The following is a 13,207-nucleotide window of genomic DNA, read 5'->3' as shown; positions in this document are numbered from 1 at the left end:
CTGGTAAGATCTCACAAAGAAATGAAAAAGATATGATTAGAAACTGAAGGAATGGTGATCCTTGTTATAAAGTGGCAGAGACTTTGCTGAATTGTACTCTATGATTGGGTGGAAAACAGACTTTGTAAGTGATGAACTTGACTATTTAGCTGAGGAGATTTCCAAGAAAAGTGTGGAATATGCAAGCTGGTTTCCCACTGCTGCTTATAATAAAGTGCATGAGGAAAGAGGTAAACTGAGGAAAGAATTCTTAAGCAAAAAGGAACACCACCAGATGATTTGGAAACTTTTCAACCATACCTTATACAAATGAGGCTTTCCTGTTGATGATAACAGGAAGATCTACATAATTTCTATCTTCAGTGATTTCTCTATCTGCTCTTATCAATTGAGTCTATACATAAAAAGATAAACAACCAACCATAGGAAGTACCATATAGATGCTCCCTGAGTGTATAGGCAAAATATTTATTGAACAACTACTATGTGCTAAGCACCAACAAGAAACACTGTCTGCAAAGAAGATAATTTAGTGAATAAAAAGCCAAAGTTTATTGAGTTTTTACTTGGTGCCAAGCTCTATTTTAAACATTCTACTTGAATTAATTAATTTAATTCAATCAAAGTGCCAAATAAAGAACAGAAAAAAATTGAAATTCACAGAAAATGCATAGATTAATAATTTATATACAACCCTGTCTTATTAATATGTCATTTTGCACAATAGGTAGGATTTTGGTAATAACCAGATTTTTTTACTCAAAAAATACATAATATCTTAGTGTACCCTTAGAATTAGTATAATGTATATTATACGTTTTAGTGGCAGGAAAAATATCCTCCTGAGGAAGATTTTTTTAAAAGAAAAATACTTACTGAAGTTTAACAAATACACAAAAGCATATGAAAGTGATCAATAAAACTCAATAGATTTACACAAAGCAAACACTCTCATGTACCCAGCACCCAATTTGAGAACTATTAAATAAAACCATTGCCAGAATCTGAGGTATTCCTCTCAAGGGAAATAGGACCTTCCAGTCACTGCCTTCCAAGGATAATCAGAATCCTGACTTCTAACACCATAGATTAATTTCACCTTAATTTGAACTTTCAATAAATGGGATGCACTATAGTATGCATTCTTTGATCTTTTTTTCACTCAATATTAGTTTGTGAGACTCTTCCATGTGGTTGTGAGTACTTGTAGTTCTTTCACTCTCTTTGTGGTATGGTAGTTGTTGTATGAAAAAAACAAAAACAAAAACAAAAACAAAAAACCCTTGGCTAATTATTTATTTATTTTTGAGACAGAATCTGGCTCTGTTTCCCAAGCTGGAATGCAGTGGCGAGACCATAGCTCACTGCAGCCTTGAACTCCTGGCCTCAAGTGATCCTCCCTCCTGGGCCTCTCAAAGTGCTGAGATTACAGGTATGAGCCACTGTGCATCATGGCCTTTTTGTCTTTTTTGCTGTAAATGGACACTCGATTTGTTTTCAGTTTAGGACTCAAATAGAACCTGGATTAGTTTTTGTTTCCTGCAACTAAATCCTGATTCTAACTTTACTGAGATACATTCTGTCACGTTTTTATTTTCAATCCAGTAAAAAAAATAAGATTGCAGCTGTGGCCAGCCCCTATTCCCAGTCCCTGTTCATCGTTACCCTAAAATAAACAAACAACGAGTTGATTAGTAATTTTAGTTCAAATATATCACTAATTGCTTTCTAATTTGCTGAGTTGTTTTTAAGCATAAAAGATTTTTGATGTTTCTTTGGTATCTAACTTTATTGAAAGCTAAAGTTCCAAATGACTTTAGCAAATATATATGGATATATATGCTTTATAAAAATGTGTACACCAAATAGAAAGGACACAATGCGAATGAATTGTAGACAACAATCTTTTATAGCATAATTTATATTAATATTTATATGAACACCTGGCCACCCTATCAAAACTGCTTCATGTCTATCCCCTCAAAGTAGTCTTCCATAAAATTGGTGAATTCTTACAGTCCTCTTTGGGCCTGCAGGAACGAGAATCTTTTTTCTCCCTTCTGGAGGTTGGGTATTTGAGTCTGAGAAATAAAGCTGACAGTAGACAGATTAACAGAAGAAAAAGCATACAAATTTATTATGTGCATACGCATGGGATGGAGGAGTTGCACAAAGTAGGAGACTCAATGAAGGGCCAGATGGTTGAAGTTTAAATAGCATTTTGAGCTACAGAAAGAAATAGGGGCTTTAAGGCTCCTGGAAGGTGGTGGTGAGAACCTTGGAGAGGGTGAGGAAGGAACTGCACTGCAAACAAAGCTTATCTTACTATACAGATAAAGTCTCTCCCCTAGCAGCCCTCGGAACAAATGGTGAAAAGAAGAATAGAAGTCTATCTGCGCGTGGTGTGCTGAGCATGGAGACCTTTAGTTTTCTCTCCTGTGATATGAGTTAATCTTCCCTGGTTAATGTAGATTCTAGGGATGGTGTTGATGGCAATCTCATTCCTTCTGGTGGAACTTCCAGGTCACAGAGACCTCAGTTCTGAGACTGCTTCTTTAGTTCGAAGGACTCAGCAAGTCAAAACATACTTTGGTGTATGTTTTCTGAGCTGTAACAAGGCTCCTTAGAAAATCTAACTCCCTCTCTCCTTCCCTCCCTTCCTTCCCCTCCTCCTCTTTCTCCATTATTCTCCTCCTTCCACCTCTTGCTCCCCCCACCCCTTTTCCTTTCTCTCTTCTCTCTTCCTTCTTGTCTCATTTCATCATTTATCTATTTAGGCGACGTGATTTCTTCGCTTGCGATCATTTTTCTCATTTCTTAGATTAGCGCATAGTAGATAAAAACTAATTACAGTAATTTATGCACCCGAAGGGCTCAGGAAAACTCTACGACAGCTTTAGACTCTAAGGCCGAAACACAAGAAGAGGAAAAGAAAACATACCGCGTTGGTTAAATTTCGAGAAAAGGAATGCCTGCCTTGGTCAAAGATTAATTTTTAGGATTTTCCTTTTGGAATGTAACTTGGTTCCATAGGAACTCATGAACTATCTACAAATTTCGTTCTTAACCCGACTGGAGCGTGGAAGCGCATTGTGAAATGCAAAGTGCTGTGCAAACGCAACGGGACTGATGCTCTCTTAGGATTGACATGGGCCTAGACGCTTAGAGACGTCAGAGCAAGGAGGAACAAGGAACCTTTTCCGCATGATTTTCTGTCCCTCCACCTGAGACACAAATCAGCAGTAGTCTCTCCCTGAAAGCCATTATCGTTCATCTAAGTGCCGTAAAGTCTGGAAGTTCCAATCAAAAGCTGTACGTGTCAGACGTAGAACTAGGGTAAGGGGCTGATTCTACTTCCTTGCAAGGTGAGTTTGGTTCCAGGTGAGGGAAGTACAGAAGCTTCAGGTTGTCTGGAAACGCTATTGCTGATACCGTGAGGACTCCCCGCGGCTGCCCGAGGGAGATTGGTCTCTTTTATCAAACTTTCACTTAACTTCACCTGAGAGTTTGTATTCAACTTGCGGAGTACCGTTTCTGGCTCAGGATACCATTTTTTACCATGTTTTTCTTGTTTGAAGGTTTTCCTGTGTTAGCTGGCAGAATTTCTCTTTCAGGATTTGAATAAGAGGCGCGCGTTCGTGTAGTCGTGGCCGAGTGGTTAAGGCGATGGACTAGAAATCCATTGGGGTCTCCCCACGCAGGTTCGAATCCTGCCGACTACGGGACGTTTTACCTCGCGTACATACCCAGCAACTAAACTGAAACGTAAATTTGCCCTCTGGGTGAAGGGAAAACTCGTGATGGAGCTTCTGCATGCGATTTAGGGAACAGATCAAGAACTTTCACAGTCTCTTTTTCCTTAGCAGAGCGCAGGTCCCGCCTCCGTATTTCCTGCCTTCGAAACCCGGCTTGAAACCTCGGTGGAGTCCAAGGACGCCCCTTTCAGGGTTTCCAACTCCCTTCTATACTCGCGAGGGCTTAAGCCATGATTAAATAGACGGGAACCAGTGCTCCATAAAGGAAGCTAAAGAGGGCACATTTTTCTTCTTTTAAGGTTCTCACAAAGCGCCATCGCTGGCCGTCCCGCCGTGCTGGTGTGTTCCGAGGAATGAAGGAGGAACTGGAGTGGAGTCAAGGCAGGGCGCGGACACATTCGACTTGGAAGTGGAGTCACATTGACTATAGTGGATAAGGAAACGAACGGGTGACTATTGAGCAAAGAGACAGGGAGAACAATGAGTAACTTCATGGGGATTTCCTCAGAAGTGTTTCTCTTGTCAAATCCTCGTTAGTATAGTGGTGAGTATCCCCGCCTGTCACGCGGGAGACCGGGGTTCGATTCCCCGACGGGGAGTTGGTGTACGTTTTGGGAAAATATGCCTCTTACTTATTTCTGTGAAATGTTGGATTTCTTTCTTTAATAGGGTCCCTTTAAACTACTGAAATACTAATTACAAAAAACATGAGATTTAGAAATCACCAAAGTCATACCAAGAAAGAAAGAGCAACTCCACAGTGCAGAAAACAGGCCCTATGTTATTCAAGGTAGCAAATCAGTATTGGGACAAACCAATATTATATATCTCTTTATATGAGTTAGTCAGAAGAGACAACGTCACTTTTGTGATATTCCTGGCAAAAATGAATAATCTGAATCAGAGAAAACATCAGACAAACTCAAAGTGAGGCACATTCTACAAAATAACTGACTTGTACTCCTCAAAAATAGCAATGTTACAAAACACAAAGAAAGGCTAAGCATTCTGCGTTAAAGACCATAAAGATATGATAGCTGAATGCAACACATGATCTGGGATTTTTCTCTTGCTATAGAGGATGTTACTGGAACAACTGGTGAAATCTGAATACAGTATACAGATTAAATAATACTATCAGTGCTAATCCCTGATTGCATTAATTGTTCTACCGTGCTATGACAGAATGAATGTCTTTGTTTTAAGAAAAAACACATATTTAAAAAATACAAAAATATTTAAGGGAAAGGGGGTATGTGTCTTCAAACTCACTCTCAAATAGTTCAGAAATAGACATTTATATATATGAGAGAGAAAATGAAAAGAAAATTTAGTAATATGCTAAATATGCTAACATGGAGGGTGGGGTGAAGGGTACTCAGGAATATTCTGTATTATTTTTGTAAGGATTTTGTCAGTCTGAAATTACTTCAAAATAGAAAATTAAAAGAAGAAAAAAGTAATAAAACTGTAAATTAAAAATATACTCATTTAAATTTAAAAACTCAAATGTACAGTTTGAACAATAAATGTGAGAGAGGTGATGAATAGATTAATGAATAGGAATTTAGAACTAATGAAAGAATGGGATTCAAACATTATGAATGAACAAGGAAATTCATACCATGTGAGAAAGGCTGAATGAGGAATGAATGCATGAAACAACATTGTTTGATAATGACTATATTTTGGAATATGAAAACAAAATGATACTATGATTCAAAACAGCAATAACCTTTAAGATGGAAAGGTATGACCAAATCCAAATCATTCTATCTGTGCTCCTTTATAATGATAAATAAGGTTAGAATTAGAAGTACACCCAATATATACTTTGGACCAATGCTGAATGGTTAGATGCTAAAATCAGTATTTCTGTGAGCCATGCTCGAACTCAAACATCATTGTTCTTTCAATGAAGGAATACTCTTCTAGCATTTAACAATAAATCTGAGATTTTGTTTTAAAATTAATTATTTTCCATTTTCTTATACAATTTTTGTAGTCAAATTTATAAGTTAATATTTTTGTGCAGCAGTGTCAGTCAATAGATTACTTTTTCAGTAACACTGCTGCACAGTTGAGTGATTGATGCCCCAATCCTTTTCACCTAACACTGAATTTCATTCGTCTCTATTACTTCTTTTCTTCATAGACAAAATATTCTTTATTAAAGAGGAAAATGATTCATCATGGATAAGAACTATAAAGCAACTGTTTGAAGGCACTGACAAGCAATCAATACAAGCAAGGCTTGGAGGGCCACAATCCTTGAGGGAAAGGAAACACATGAGATGAGTCACGCATTCACAGGGCTTTCCTCCTGAGGGTGTGTTCTATACTGCACCATTTTGGAATAAAACTGACGTGAAAAGAAACAATTGTACTAAACGGGGGAGACACTGGTCAGAGTTTGGGGCTACTTCAGTGCATAGAACCTAATGGTCAGATTTCAGGTTACAAGGGAACCACAGAGAAGAATCTCAAATCTCTATGTATAATAAACTCTCCATATGTCACTTGCTATTACTAAGTTGTACATACATACGAAGATGTTCCAAGACTGCAGAAGAGAGCAGCTGGAAGTCTAATCATCTGTAGAGATTCAGCAGCTGCATGGTTTTAGGGAGACAGGTTATAGTTCTTGCTTCTCCCAGTTGGAGTGAACTCAGTCAAATGGCTGTCGTTTTGAGACTTCAGATGCATTAACCCTTAGCAGTAAGCGATGAACTCTAGCAGTAAGGACCACATAAAAGGAGTAAGGGCTGTTTTCACAGTACGGAAAAACTAACCTAGGCCAATTGTAACAAAGGTTCAATCTTTGTGTATCCAAGAAAACTCTGAATGTTTGGAAATAAAACAGTACATGTCTTTATAATCTGTCAGTCAAAGAAGAAAACACAATAGAAACTTCAAAATGTTTTGAGCTGAATGATAATGAAAATTAGACATACCATAATTTGTCTAATGCATTTAAAGCTATTTTAGAGGGAAATTTTTACTTTTAATTGCATGCATTAGAACAATAGAAAGGTTGAAAATTACTCATCTAACTCAAGAAACTATATAAAGCCAGCAACTTAAATGCAAAAAGTAGAAGAAGCTATTTTAAAAAGTGCAGAAATCAGTAAAATGAAAAGCAGATATCTGTCAAAGAAAATCAACAAAGTAAAAGATTGGTTCTTTTAAAATATTGATAAAGTAGATAAACCCTGAATAAGACTGATCAAAAAAGAGAATAAAATAACACATAAATACTAGCATTAGGAATGAAATAGATGATATTCATATATATCCTAATGATATTTAAAAAATAAGAGGTACAATAAACATCTTTATGTCAATACATGTGAAACATTTGATGAAATGGACACATTTCTTGAAAAACACAATATATCACAACTGACACAAAGAACAATAAGAAATCTGAATTGTCCTATACCTATTATAAAAAATTAAATCCATAATTTAAAGAGCCATTCATATACACCTCCAGGCCTAGAGTCACTTGTGAATTCTTCCATACAACTAAAAGATAAATAATATCAATATTTCAGAAATCCTTTCCAAGAATAGAAAAAGAGAAAATATTTTTCAACTAATTTTATAACAGCCACATAATTCTGATCCCAAAATCCGAGAAGAGACTACAAGAAAGGAATATTGCAGGTCAATATTTCTTATAAACATAACTCAAAACACTTAACCAAAATATCAGCAAATCAAATCAAGCATATTTTTTTAAAGTTGAAACATTATAACCAAATGGGATTTATTCTAGGAATGAAAACTTGGTTTAGCATTTAAAAATGTAATTTACCACATTAAAAGAATAAGTATAAAAACTAAATAATCATCTTAGTAGATATAGAAAAAGAATCTGATAAAATTCAACAATTCATGATAAACACTCTCAAAATGAGAATAAACAGGAATTTCTTTAGTCTAATAAAGCTTAATTATGAAACACCTATAATGAACCTGAGTGTTGGAACATGACAAAAATGTCCACTATTATCACTTCTATTCAACTCTATAGTAAAAGTAATAGTGCAATAAAATACGAAAAAGAAATGATTGATACTGATTTTGGGAAATAAAGCCTTCATTGTTGAAAGATACCTTGATTATGAATATACAGAACTGAGAGGAGTCTAAAAAATGATTGGAATTAGCATGGTGCCGGCTTCATGGTCAATATACAAAATATCAAATATGTCAACATATACTAGCAACAAGCAAGTGAAAAATGAAATTTTAAAGATTCCTTTCTCAACAGTATTAGAAACATTAACAAGGTAGTAATAAATCTAACAAAAGTGTGCAAAAAATGTACACTAAAAACTACAAAACATTACTGAGATAAATTAAATAAGACTTAACTAAGTGAAGTAATGTACCAGGTTAGTATTTTAGAAGATTCAATAGTATTAGAGGCCGGGCGCGGTGGCTCACGCCTGTAATCCTAGCACTCTGGGAGGCCGAGGCGGGTGGATTGCTCAAGGTCAGGAGTTCGAGACCAGCCTGAGCGAGACCCCGTCTCTACTAAAAATAGAAAGACATTATATGGACAACTAAAAATCTATATAGAAAAAATTAGCCGGGCATAGTGGCACATGCCTGTAGTCCCAGCTACTCGGGAGGCTGAGGCAGTAGGATCGCTTAAGCGGAGGAGTCTGAGGTTGCTGTGAGCTAAGCTGACGCCACGGCACTCACTCTAGCCTGGGCAAGTGAGACTCTGTCTCAACAAAAAAAAAAAAAAAAAAAGTATTAGAATGTTAATTTTTCCTAAATTGATCAATAGATTCAATGAAATCCCAATCAAATTTCAGCTAGTATTTTTGTGAAAATTTACTATATATTGGTAAATGCAAAGGAACTTGAAAAGTCAAGTCAATATTGTAGAAGATAAATTAATCTTGAAGATTTATGCTGCCAATTTACAAAATATGTCATAGGTCAACTTAGTCAAGTAAGGATAGTGTGTTTGTTTGTTTGTTTATTTTTTTAGAGAAACAAGGTTTCACTTTGTTGCCTCACATGAGGGCAGTGGTATCATCATAGCTCGCTGCAACCTCAAACTCCTGGGCTCAAGTGATCCTCCTATCTCAGCCTCTCCAGGAGCTGGGACTCAGGTGTGCACCACCACACCCAGCTAATTTTTCTATTTTTTGTAGAGACGTGGCTCACTATGTTGCTTAGGCTGGATAGTCTTTTTAATGAATGATTCTGGAACATTTATTTTACCTATAGAGTAAAATAAGCCGTGACTCCTACTTCACATTATAAACAAAATTATTTCATGATAGCTCTCAATGTGACAGAAAGAACAGTAATGTTTCTAGAAGAAATCACAGGAGAATATCTTCATGAACTTGAGTTAGGCAAAGATTTTTCAAACGTGACGTAAGGAACCTGAGTCATAAAATAAGAAGATGAGTTAAGATTTAAATTAGGATGTATTGACTGCAAAAGGCACCATTAAAGGAGTGAAAACACACAGTCATGGAATGGAGATGGCATTTTTGATATTTCTTTCTATATCTATATGTAATCATCAAATGACTAAAGTCCAGATATATAAAGAACCCCCATAAATCAATAAAAATTAGATAAACAACCTAATTTGAAAATGGGCAAAAGACTTGGCAGACACTTTAAAAAAGAGATTCCAAAATAGTCAATAAGTATATGAAAAGTCACATCATTAGTCATCAGAGGAATGTAAATTAAAACCAAAATTAGATAGCCCTACACATCTACCAGAATGACTAAAATTAAGATACCAATTGTTGTTAATAATATTTTCATGTGCTAGTAGAAGTATAAATTGGGATAACAACTTTGAAAATAATTTTCGTCAAAACTACAAAAGCTAGACATAATACTTCCTATGATCCAGAAATTCCACTACTTGAATATATGATAAATATAACAAATATAAATAACATGCACAAGAATGTTCATAACAACTTTATTTGTAGTGGTAAATTTGAAACCACTTAAATATTCACCAGTAGTAGAATGGAAATGGAAATTGTGGTGTACAAATACAATGGAATAGTATGCAGCCATTATAAAGAATAACTACTGATACAATAACATAGATAAATCTCATAGCTATGTCTTGCAAAGAAAACACAGAAGAGTACATACTTTTACACTTCCACTCATAGAAAGTACAAAAACAGCAAAACTAATTTATGGTGATAGAAATCAGGAGACTGATTGTCCTTAGGGGGAAGGACTGCAATGACTGGGATGAGACTAAAAACGTCTTCTGTATTACTAAAAATTTTCTGTATTTTGATCATGCTGGTTGTTACACAGTTATATACATACATAAAAATTCATCAAGCTGTATAATTAAGATTTGTACTCTTTATAGTATACAAACTATACCTAAATTTAGAAAATGAGAAAAATTAAGGCAAAGTAATGATGGTTTGAGTCAAACAAAAGCTAGGAGAATTCTTTATTAGCAGATGTGCCTTACAAGACATAATAAAGGTTGTTCTTGGGCCTGAAGAAAAATAAAGAGTCTGAAAATTGGAATTAATAGATGTATTATTATAGCATGGTAGCTGGTTTCATGGTTAATATACAAAAAAATTCAAATGTGTTGATATATATTAGTAACAAACAAGGAGAAATTAAAAATTCAAAGTTCTAGTTTCAATAGCATAAAAATGTCAACTGCCTAGGAGTAAATCTAAAAATAATTTGTAAGATAGCTACACTAAAACCTTTAAAACAAATACTTTTCAATCTAAAAAGAGGCAAGGGAGCAGGAATTAGAGAACAAAGAACATATTGCTAAAATTAAAAGAAGAGCAAGATGGTAGACTCAAACTCAGCTAAATAAATACTTATTTTGAATATAAGTAGACTAAATATTTCAATTAAAAGACAGATTGTCATATGGAAAAAAATTTGCCCCAAACTATATGCTCTGTGTAGGAATACACTTTAAACATCTGGATATAAAAAACAAGTAAAGTAAAAAAATGTAAAAGATATATCAGAACAAGTAACCAAAAAAGATAAACTAGAATCACTTTAGTAATATTAATTTTATAAATTATAGACTTTCAAGGAATAAGCATTACTAAAAATACTGAGGCTATGTCATAACCTCAAGGGTCAATTTATTAGGAGATATTACAATCCTATATTTCTATGCACATAAAAATAGCTTCAAAGTATAGAAAGCAAATAATTGAGAGCTGAATAGAGAAATATAAAAATCCATAATCGTAGTTGAGTATTTCACTTGTGGGTTTGTTTGTTTGTTTTGTTTTGTTTTTGATAGAGTCTCACGCTTTTGTCCAGGCTAGAGTGCCGTGGCGTTAGCCTAGCTCACAGCAACCTCAAACTTTTGGGCTCAAGCAATCCTCCTGCCTCAGTCTCCCGAGAAGCTGGGACTGCAGGTGCGTGCCACCACTCCCAGCTTATAGTTGACTATTTTAACCTTCTATCAAAATAACTAATGGGACAAACAGACAAAAATTTAGTAATAGAGAAATTTTGTGCAATAAGGTTAATTTGAACTGCAGGATATGAGGTGCACATGGAAGATTTACCAAAGTCACCATGTGCTGAGCTTAACATAAGTCTCAACAAATTTCAAAAGACTGAGATCACACAAAGTATTTTTCTGAGCATAGTGTAATTAAATAAATATAAATAACATGAATAAATAGAAAATTCCCAAATGTTACAGAAGTAGTATAGAACTAAAAAACCCCAGGGGTCAAATAACTTTTAAAAAATGAAATTATAGGGCTGGGTGCGCAAGGCTCACGCCTGTAATCCTAGCACTCTGGGAGGCCGAGGCGGGAGTATTGCTTGAGGTCAGGAGTTCGAGACCAGCCTGAGCAAGAGCGAGACCCCATCTCTACTAAAAATAGAAAGAAATTAGCCAAACAACTAAAAAAGAGAAAAAATTAGCTAGGCATGGTGGTGCATGCCTGTAGTCCCAGTTACCTGGGAGGCTGAGGCAGGAGGATCGCTTGAGCCCAGGAGTTTGAGGTTGCTGTGAGCTAGGCTGACGCCACGGCACTCTAGCCCAGGCAACAGAGTGAGACTCTGTCTCAAAAAAAAAAAAAAAGAAAAGAAAAGAAAAGAAAAAAGATAAAGAAAAAAAATGAAACTATAAAATATTTTTAACTGAATGATAATGAAAATAGGATATATCACAAATTATGGTATGAAGGTAAAACAGTGCTTAATGTCTAATGTCTAATGTCAAATTCGATACTAAAAGAGAAGAAAATTTGGAATTGAATGATCTAAGCTTTCATCCCAAGAACCTTATTTTAAAATCTAATAAATTTTAAAAGGTTAGAAGGAAAAATATAACAAGAATGAGAGCTGTAATCACTGAAAAAGAAAAGAAAAATAGAGAAAATAAACAAAGCAAAAATTTGCTTCTTAGTAAAACTGTTACCTCAAATCAACTTCTTTTTAATGGAGAAAAAATATCAAGGATAAAAAGAGAACAACATTAAATATCTTACCGATCTCAAGATGAGAGTCACAGGATATTAATGCACAGCTTTAGAACAATAAATTTGACAACAGAGGATAGATGACAGGTTTCTTCTTAAACACAACTTACCAAAATAGACTCAAAAATAAATTATAAGTTCAAGTAATCTGAAGTTTATTAAAGAAATGAAAACCATAATTATCTTCTGTATTAGTTTGCTAGGGCTGCCATAACAAAACACCAGAGTCTGGGTTGCTTAAACAACAGAAATTTATTTTCTCACAGTTCTGTAGGCTAGAAGTGCAAGATCAAAATGTTGGTAGGTTTGGTTTCTTCTGAAGCCTCTCTCCTTGGCTAGCAGATGGCTGCCTTCTTGATGTGTCCTCACAAGGGCTCTGTGGCACCAGATGCATCCCTGATATCTCTTTGTGTGTTCAAATTTCTTTTTCCCATAAAGACACCAGTCATATTGGATTAGGGCCCACCTTAACAGCCTCATTTTGACTCAATAACCTCTTTAAAGGCTCTATTTCCAAGTACAGTCACATTCTGAGGTACTGGGGTTAGGGCTTCAACATACAAATTTTGAGGGGACACTATTTGGCCTTTAACACCTTCTGACAAAGCAAACACTATGCAAAAATGGCTTCATTGTTGCAATCTTAAAACATTAAGAAAAGAGTAATATCTCACTCTTTCAGAAAATAGAAAAAGTGAAAACTCCTCCCAATTCATTTTATGAGGCCAGTATAATCTTCATACTAAAATTTGACTAAAGAAAAAATTGCTGAGGCACTCTGTGTGTTAAACATTCTAGATGCAAAACTACTGAACAAAATAATAGCAATCAGACCCAGTAATATGCAGAAAGAACAGTCAAATGTTAAGCCATAATGTGCGTTTCAGTAACGTGAAATTTTTTTAATATTAAAAATCAATCACGGCCGGGCGCGGTGGCTCA

General features: G+C 35.3%; 1 protein-coding gene and 2 non-coding genes across 3 annotated transcripts in view; 2 read left to right on the top strand and 1 right to left on the bottom strand.

The window, feature by feature from the left end:
• The window catches only part of LOC138399089 (histone H2B type 1-K), a 389,419-nt gene that overhangs the window by 173,287 nt on the left and 202,925 nt on the right, over positions 1–13,207 (bottom strand). The gene's annotated exons all lie outside the window — the stretch shown is intronic.
• Positions 3,641–3,722, top strand: TRNAS-AGA (transfer RNA serine (anticodon AGA)). The gene has a single exon. It is a non-coding gene; the product is annotated as a tRNA-Ser (tRNA).
• On the top strand, positions 4,283–4,354 carry TRNAD-GUC (transfer RNA aspartic acid (anticodon GUC)). Its single transcript has one exon. It is a non-coding gene; the product is annotated as a tRNA-Asp (tRNA).

The sequence above is a fragment of the Eulemur rufifrons genome, chromosome 18, assembly GCF_041146395.1.
Source record: "Eulemur rufifrons isolate Redbay chromosome 18, OSU_ERuf_1, whole genome shotgun sequence".
NCBI lineage: Eukaryota > Metazoa > Chordata > Mammalia > Primates > Lemuridae > Eulemur > Eulemur rufifrons.
The sequence above is the reverse complement of the archived record's forward strand: the minus strand, read 5'-3'. Positions and strand labels throughout refer to the sequence as shown.